This window comes from Botryllus schlosseri, chromosome 7 (assembly GCF_051294905.1).
Source record: "Botryllus schlosseri isolate E-star chromosome 7, Bs_hap1, whole genome shotgun sequence".
Lineage (NCBI taxonomy): Eukaryota > Metazoa > Chordata > Ascidiacea > Stolidobranchia > Styelidae > Botryllus > Botryllus schlosseri.
In genome coordinates this window covers 22,962,318-22,971,215 of record NC_137242.1, presented here as the reverse complement: position 1 = coordinate 22,971,215, position 8,898 = coordinate 22,962,318, and the positions used below count along the sequence as shown (strand labels likewise).

General features: G+C 38.9%; 1 long non-coding RNA gene across 1 annotated transcript; it reads right to left on the bottom strand.

The window, feature by feature from the left end:
- Window positions 1-302: 302 nt before the first annotated feature.
- On the bottom strand, window positions 303-8,559 carry LOC145442960 (uncharacterized). The gene is made up of 4 exons (XR_013916215.1): window positions 8,545-8,559; window positions 853-1,776; window positions 641-724; window positions 303-393 (listed from the first exon to the last, which is right to left on the bottom strand). It is a non-coding gene; the product is annotated as an uncharacterized LOC145442960 (long non-coding RNA).
- Window positions 8,560-8,898: the final 339 nt, after the last annotated feature.

Below are 8,898 nucleotides of genomic sequence, written 5' to 3'. Positions count from 1 at the left end.
AAGGCCTTTCATGTTCAACCAATTATTTGTTCACCGTATATCTGCACGGATTTCAAAGGGTAGATTTTAAACTGGTTCTAGTTTTACGGGCATCGATACGAATTCAAACATAGGACTTTGCGCCAACGACAACTATCCTCGAAATAAGCCATCATGAGCTGCATCGAAATTAGCATTTAGCGGGAAAGTCGACTGACATGACGAAGAGACATAGAAATCCCCATCTGCCTTCGATTTGAACATTCCTTGCGTCTGACTCGCTGTTACTAGCCATTTAGCGTCGCTCTCTTAAACAAAGAAGATTTTCAATAATATTTTTATTTTGTCGTCATCAAGCAATAGGTTTAGTCATCTCCTCTGCCTCTAGACTTTGCTCTTTCCCGTTCCGAAGATCTGTAATTAAATTTTACAATGTACGAATGACGCGTATTTGTTATACACGAGAAACACAATATTGCAAAAATATGACAGAAGTAGCCTAACTGGGCCTTCATATGTCTCATATAACGGTTCATGATTTTAGATTGACACAACACCAAGAAGCGCACGATATGAAAACAATTATACTATGGACGTATCCTGTGGACTACAGAGCAGACAAATATGATCAATTTAATATTATAATGCAGGGATCACTCACTCTTCTAGATCAAGGGATAGCATCGGCCTTGGTTGAAATTGCAGAAGTAGCCGGGCGGGCAGTCCAAGTCTTGTTTGCAACCCTCTACAATGAATGAGAAACACGTTTTCGGCTATTCTGTACTATGATATTGAGTAACGGAGCATCGCCGCGTTACGCAATGAAATAACGGACTTTTCCATGGAGTAAAATACTGATACATCGTGACTTACGTCCTCGGACTTCAGCGAGCGTCATCGCCATAATTGCCAATACAATGCAGGTCAGTTTCATCTTGCTTATTGATTATATTACAGGTTCTGTAAAAATGACAGTTGTACCTTTAATTTTACGTTAACAGGTAGAACATATCGTCGCTATGTGTAAACGTTATATAGAGAATTTTCATATGATATCCAGCACGGTCGCGGTTCATATTCCATCATTGAGAAGTCGATATACCAGCCTCAATCGTAACTGAAGCGGTACAAATGATGAGAGATTCCCCATTTATTTAACCGAGAATGAAGAATGGGATTGGCAGTAGATTATTTGGTCCGTGAAATACATCATTAGGAACTGTCAGCCTCATTCAGAGATGCGTGAAAGTATAGTTGCGAATGTAAGCGTCAGTAAATCGAGATTAGAAATCGTTGGAAATTACTAGCTCGAACGACCAAGTCGCGTTGCATTGCGGTTATTACAGCGTACCAAACAGCCTGTAACGATTTGGCAAACGGACACTCTTATTTGTAAGTTTCAGGAAACCTATTTTAGTGAATACTTGAAATATTATCGAGGCAAAATGCAGCATAGTTTTATAATTACAAGAGCGCTCTGCACAGGTCTATCGGTTAACTTGAAATTCGACCCAACACCATAGTATTGTCCGGGAACTCGGTGATGCAAGTATAGATAACTAACGGGCTAGTTATCTATAATGCGATTGCAACAGCCACACCGCGATAAAGCACGAGTAAAACATTGCGGATATCTCATGAAGAGCGGCGAGTACTCAATGTAACGAAGCATTTCTTAGCAGCGATGTCTTCGCACTTGAGTGCGGGTGACGCCAATGAAGAAGTGAATATCTCTGTTCCTTTTGACGCTTTTATGGATTCCGAGTTTCCTGTGATGCCGGAGTCGAACGCAAATCCCTGTAATTGAAACAAAGGCAGAGAAAATTATTCTCAGTAGAGTGGAATTACGAATACTGTGACGTGTCGCGAGATATTCCATCGTGTTTGGAAGAAGTGTGGAAAGAGCAGCGGGCACCACCGTGTAGCCCATATGTTACGCGCCATGCCGATCACCTCGTCCCTTAGGGCGAAGATACACTTAGTAGGGATGGTGCGAACCAGTGAAAGGTTCAGGCTCATGTGAACGCGAACCTTTCGTTCAGGATCTGCGTGAACGCGAACGTGAACCTATGACGTCACGTGAGGTCATATTGCTAATTCCAACCCTACATTTCAGTGACGTGCTAGCCCATAGTAAGGTACATGACACCTATAGCGACGACTCAGGCCCCATTATGCCACAATGCTGAAGTACATGCTGACTTCTTGAACGTCACCAAATGCATCAACCTCATAGCAATCAAATGCTATATTCATCCCATAATATCTATATCTTACGACACTTTTCCAGCAATTTCAATTTCAAATATTCAAAAACGGAAAGCCGGATATTTCGGGCAAACTTTTGTAACAAAGCATGCAAAATGTTTGAGATTGGCAAGTAGCATGTTCCTCCGGTTTTGATTTTATGCTACCAGCGTCATGCAAAGAGTAGTCCTAAGTTGAAATGCAAAGAATTTTAACCAGCGATGTCATAATGACGTGGAAAATTTTATTAAATGAAGAAGGTTCACAGTGCAGAACCTACCAAGGTTCATTTGTGAACACGAACCTCTAAATTCCAGAAGTTCACCCACAGAACGCGAACGTGAACCTCACGTTCACACCATTCCTCATACTTAGAATAAATCCACGACACTATATATCGGCTAAGTACACGCGACATACATAGAGTTTTACCCTTCATTTATACTGAATATATACAAGATCTCAATGATTTCCGCAAATTGACCGTATTTTTCCACAATTCTGTACGTAACATTCGGTAAAGATGGATGCATTCGTTAACGTCGCAAATGCTATACACGCGAAACAAAAACCATTACAGACAAACAAAAAGGTCAGGCCGAAAGACTGCGTGGAGGGACTCCAACCTGGCTTACATAATTACATCGTTTGAGTTTGGTTTAGAAAATAGGATATTTTGAAAATTGTATATTTTACAAAATCTTTCATTCGTGGTAGCGTAATATTTTGGATAGTACTTTGAGGTTCCTGAAAGCCGTCTCGCAGACACCAGCTGGAGAAACGCTGCGTTAGCAGAAATGACGACGTGTAGATGTGAGGCGTTTACGAAATAATTACTTTCGTGGAGTTACCAACATATTCATTCGGAGCGTATTATGGTGTTTCCAGCAAAACTTTTCCTGTCATCATTTACGCGAGCATAATAATTTTATTGACGCTGAACTCCTAATTGAACATCCTTACATGCAGGCGTATTCTCAACACTCTGCACTCTTAATAACCAAGGAGAGGATACTTTCGAGCTTGCTGCTTTTGGTGGCATATCGATCGAATTCATATATTAGCGCAAGCATTTTAGACGTTTTCGAATACCCGGAGTAACTAGCTAGCAGACTGACTTTCGAGGAAGGTTGGACAAAACATAAACGAAGGAATTATAGAATGAGTAAACTGGTGTTGGCATTGAGAAAATATAACTCTTTGATCACATTGTTTCGCATTTCATTTTTTATACAGCTTCAACACAAAATGGTTTGAAGGGGTTAACAAAATGTGTTAACATAAATCCCAATAAAATCTTCTATCAGTTCTCTTTTGAACACTGGTTTTCGACAAAAATCAAATTAAAACAAACATGTTTAAAACAAGGCCCTTGTCTAAAACATGTTTCTATTGTTTTTGTTTTTTAAAGTCATGACGTCACGAACATCAAATTGTGACGTCATAGTAGAGTGACATTGACAATTGAAAATATAGGGTAAATATAGCTCTCTTGACGAAATATCTAGGTATTATAGCTGTTGAACCGACTATTTTGAGTGCTGCAACCATCCCATATGGTATTTACGTCGGCTATATCGAGTGCAAACCATCCGTAGGCTCATGCAACATGTTTTATTTGAAAGTATTTTCATAATTATGGCATAATTATACAACTTAAAAAAACACAATTTTTAAAAAGGCCTTTGTTTAAAACACTGTTTAAAACATGCTTCAAACAAGGTGTTTTAAATGCAACCCTACGCCGAGAAGGTCGGGGGTGGGGGTCGACATTGAAACCCCGTCCTTCTGCCAATTTTATCTGCAATATTCAGAGGATAATTCGTATTTAAGCAATTGGTGTCCCGCTGTTTCGACGGAACAATACGGTTATACTATCCCGGAAGAGACCTCGCATTTCAGTACTGGTATCTGAAATGGAACAGGTGCGGCAATAGTGATATGCAATGAATATTCATCACTACATCATTACAACCGTTATGTGTATGTGTGAAAATTAAATTTTAATATTTTTTTAAAAACTTCGTTGATGAGCAGTTCATTTGTGCACCTATATAGTAATGCAGTAGTGTGTAAGATGTACATCGTACATGTTCACTTTGTGACTCTAAAGAATTTGGGTTCCTCGAATACATGCAGATTAACTCAGGTGTTCCGCGAGTTAGTTGAGAACTAACGCTCTAAAGTTCTGCTGTCAATATAAAATATATCGTCACTCCCTCAAGCAACATGGTGGAATGAAATATCATGCCTCCGTTAAAGCAGTGCCTGCAATAATTCAATATAGACCCAAAAATTATTTTTATAATGATGAGATGTCAATCGAACATGTTGTTCGAATCCACGTTAACACTCAATACGTCGTGAATGGATGCTAGTGTCGCAGGGAAAGTAATTTCCTTCGCTGACATCAGTTCTAAAGAGAAACGTTATGTTGTGAGTTGATGAACGATGTTAGATGTTTGTTTTCGCGAAGACTTGCAGATTACCGTAAGTGTTCCGCGTGATAGTTAAGATTAAGAACTAACGCTTTGAAGTGAAGGTTTGTTTTAACCCCGCATTACAATTAAGAATACATAGTGAAGTCCCAGAAATGATAATAATAAGTGCGGCTGTCAATAGAAATATTATTGTCGCAGTCTCAAGAAATATGTTGAAATGAAATACCATGCTGCCGTTTAAGCGTAGTCAGCGGTAATTCAATCGAGACTCAAAAAGCATTTTTATGATGATGAGATGTCAATCAAACATGTTGTTCGAATCCACATTCAATACGTAGTGAATGCATGCTGAAATTGCAAGGAAAGTCATTTCCTTTACTTGGATTAATTCAGAAAAGAGACGTTATGATGTCTGTTGAATTGTAGTCGAAAGTTCTGATGTCTTACTTTCTGAAAGTGTTCAAGGCAATTATGCGTCAGGCTCAGGGCGATACGTGCTTTGTAATATCCAAGGTTAAATATACATGTCACTTTACTACCGTTCGAATCCACATACATAAAACTTAACCTATGCCGCCTGACTAAATTTTGGTGTGTACAGTACAGTGCCGTATAGGGTTGCATTTTAAACAAATGGTAGTTTAAAACACTTTGTTTAAACATGTATTAAACAGTTTGTTAAACAAAAGCCTTTTAAAAAATTGTGTTTTTATTAAGTTGTAAAATCAAGCCATAGTTGAGTAAATTATTTCCAAAAAACATGTCGATGAGCCTACGGAAAATTATCATCCGATATAGTCGACGTATGCGATATGGGATGGTTGGAACCCTCAAAATAGTCGGTTCAACAGCTATAGAACGTAGATATTTCGTCAAAGAAGCTATATATTTACCCTATATTTTCAATTGTCAATGTCACTCAACTACTCCACTATCCGTGACGTCATGGCGTAAGAAAAAACAAAAAAAATATGTTTTTTTAACAAGGGCCTTGTTTTAAACATGTTTGTTTAAAATTGATTTTTGTTTTTAAATGCGACCGTAGCTGCATGTACATTGTGCAGTAGTCTACACTGTACGTCATACATCCTTACGACCATAGTTGCACGCCATGAAAAATAATATTAATATGCTCCGTGACCACATGACTATTCCTCGAGCACTGTGATAATGGTACGGGTGTACCACATAACTGTCATGTCCACTAATATCCGTAGCTGTGTGCCACGTGTTGTGGATGCTGTGATACGACCATTCGCGATACACTTCAACGACGAGAAGTATCGAACTTAAATTTCTAGTTCACGAAATATTTAAATCGTTATTCTACGGTTAACAGTGACGGTATGAAAATCGGGCTCTTCATTGATACGGACACATAATTTCCGCGTAGCCTACGTGACGTGTGTTCCGTGGATGCAGTAGTGGCCTTATGATTGGGGGGCCCTAGGCGAAACTTCCGAGGGGCCCCCTTATCTACTTTATCCCAACTTCAGACCCAAGACCCCTCTTACTAACACTGAACGAACCTTTTATTTTTGTACACCTCGTATGCCCTGTTCCGGTAGTAGATTGTCTGTACATCATGATAAAACTTTAACCATATAAAATAATTATAATGCCATGCCAAAGTACAATAAACTACTTGTCATGTTTGAAAACGAGTGACTCAAGTGAACTATAGCGCGTGTCGAGACCCACCTATTTATAAGAAATATGGGATGTAGCATGACATAATAGTATACCAAGGCAACTGCACGCCAAATAGACCATATAAAAATAAATCCAGAAAGCTGTCGGCTGACATTAGTAATAAGCCAGCACACCACGTCAAGGTTTCAGCCAGGTGCTGGATTGGGCCTATCTTTTGTCTACCAAGAAGATTATGTTGCAGGATTAGGCATACAAGCAAAATGTGCGGCAACGTGGTACAACATCAGTAATACCACAGGAACACATCAGCACTGGTATAACCTGTGAAGAGCCATCAGGAACACCATGCAACACAATGGATTTTAAAATGACTATTTCCTTTGATATTTTGGATATTCAGGCTCAGTGTGGACTCGCTTCATTAGAAATTAACAGATCATATGAAAGCTGGCATCAAGAGCTAGCAAGTAGAATCTCACACAAGCATATACGGTAAAATTTTGATGCACTGAAATATACACTGCTGCCACTAGGAAGTATATATTCAGTAATAATTCATTCCATGTTATAATATGACCTCATTGACATAAAATCGCCAAGCACAGAAATTCAATTATCGAACACCGTTTATAGTACCATATTCTACTTCGGTTGGCTTACATGTATTTTCACGATTATTCGCAAAATGTGTATTTTCACGGTTATTCGCAAAATGATAACTAAAATTCGCATAAATGTGGGAGTGAGGCCCTCCTGAATTCAATATATTATCTCTTTTAGCAGGTGCAGAAATTTAATGATAGACTGTTTACGGTACCATATTCGACATCGGTACATATATTTTCACGGTTATTCGCAAAATGATAACGAATATTCGCATAATTGTAGGGGGGGGGGCTCATAAAATCAAAGTAATCTCTTTTAGCGGATGCAGAAATTTAATGATCGACTACTGTTTAAGGTACCAGATGCTACATGGGTACATATATTTTCACGGTTATTCGTAAAATGCTAACCAAAAATCGCATAAATGGAGAAGGAAGGCCCTCCTCATAAAATCAAAGTAAGCCATTTTAGCGGGTGCAGAAATTTAAATATTGACTACTGTTAACGGTATTATATTCTAAATGGGTACATGCATTTTCACAGTTATTTGCAAAATGATAGCATTCGCGTAAATGTAGGAGGGGGGCCCTTTAGCTAATGTCAAAATGGATAGAGATCATAAAATCAAAGGGAGCTCTTGCAACTAGTGCAGAAATTTAATGATCGACTACTGCTTACGGTACTATATTCTACATATGTAGCCAGTAGGCCTACATGTATTTTCACGGCTATTCGCAAAATGATAACTAAAATTTGCATAAATGTAGCAGGGAGGCCCCCCTATAAAATCAAAGTAAGATCTTTTAGCGGGTGCATAAATTTAATGATTGACTACTGTTTACGGTATTATATTCTACATGGGTAGGCCTACATGTATTTTCGCAGTTTTCTGCAAATTGATAACATTCACGTAAATGTAGGAGGGAGCCCTTTGCCTAACGGCAAAATGGATAGAGATCAAAATCGAAGTGAGCTCTTGCACCAATTGCAGAAATTTGATGATCGACAACTGCTTACGGTACCATAATCAACAGTGGTGCATGGATTTTTGTGGTTATTCGTAAAATGATAACTAAAAATTGTGGATTGATGATTGACCCCTCTTTAGGGTACAATACTAAGATTCTTTATGGATAAAAGGATTCCACGGTTATTCTGAAAATGGTAATACTTAAAAAAGCGCGTAACCCGGAGAAATAGTTGAAAAAAGCGCGTAAACTGAGGAGGGGGGCCCTCGAAAGCGCGTAAATCAACCAGGGCGGGCCCTAGGCGACCGCCTACCTCGCCTACCCCAAAAGCCACCACTGCGTGGATGATCGTCCCAATCGGCAACTGGGGAATTGCCTCATTCATCATTCTGTGCTATAACAATATAGACGACGACTTATTATTTGTAGACGAAGAGTCATGACAATAGAGAAATTGCGGCGTACAATCGCTTGATACATTGTGTATTTTCGCTTGTAAGTGCTCAATTGAGCCATACCTTTTCTTGCATCAAGACGAACCTACGATCTCGTATAACTGAAGGAGTCTCAAATTTTGTATGAGCAACAATTATTCTCAACCAGACTACAAAGCCATAAGGAACACCATGCAACACCAAAATATGCATTACCTGTATCAAGCGTTTAGAACAGTGGTTCTCAACCTTTTTGGCTTCGCGGACAGCTTTTGACCGTCACGGACCCTCGCGTACCCCTCAAGTTTTAGTTCAATTTTAGCTCTATTATGGTGCAACCTTCATCTGTCTTGAACAAATGTGAACTGTAGGCTTGTGACAAACAGCAAAATAATGATTTTTCTTGAAGATAACATCATACTATTTATGTAGAAATTAATGGACTTTTATTATTTCAAAGCTAATTTTGCTGCTGTATTTCTTGAAGTACGTGGTCGTGTCTTGAAAATCCGCATCTTCGTTTTGATATGAACGAGGAGTGCCGAAAACCATTTCTGCAAAGATAGATGG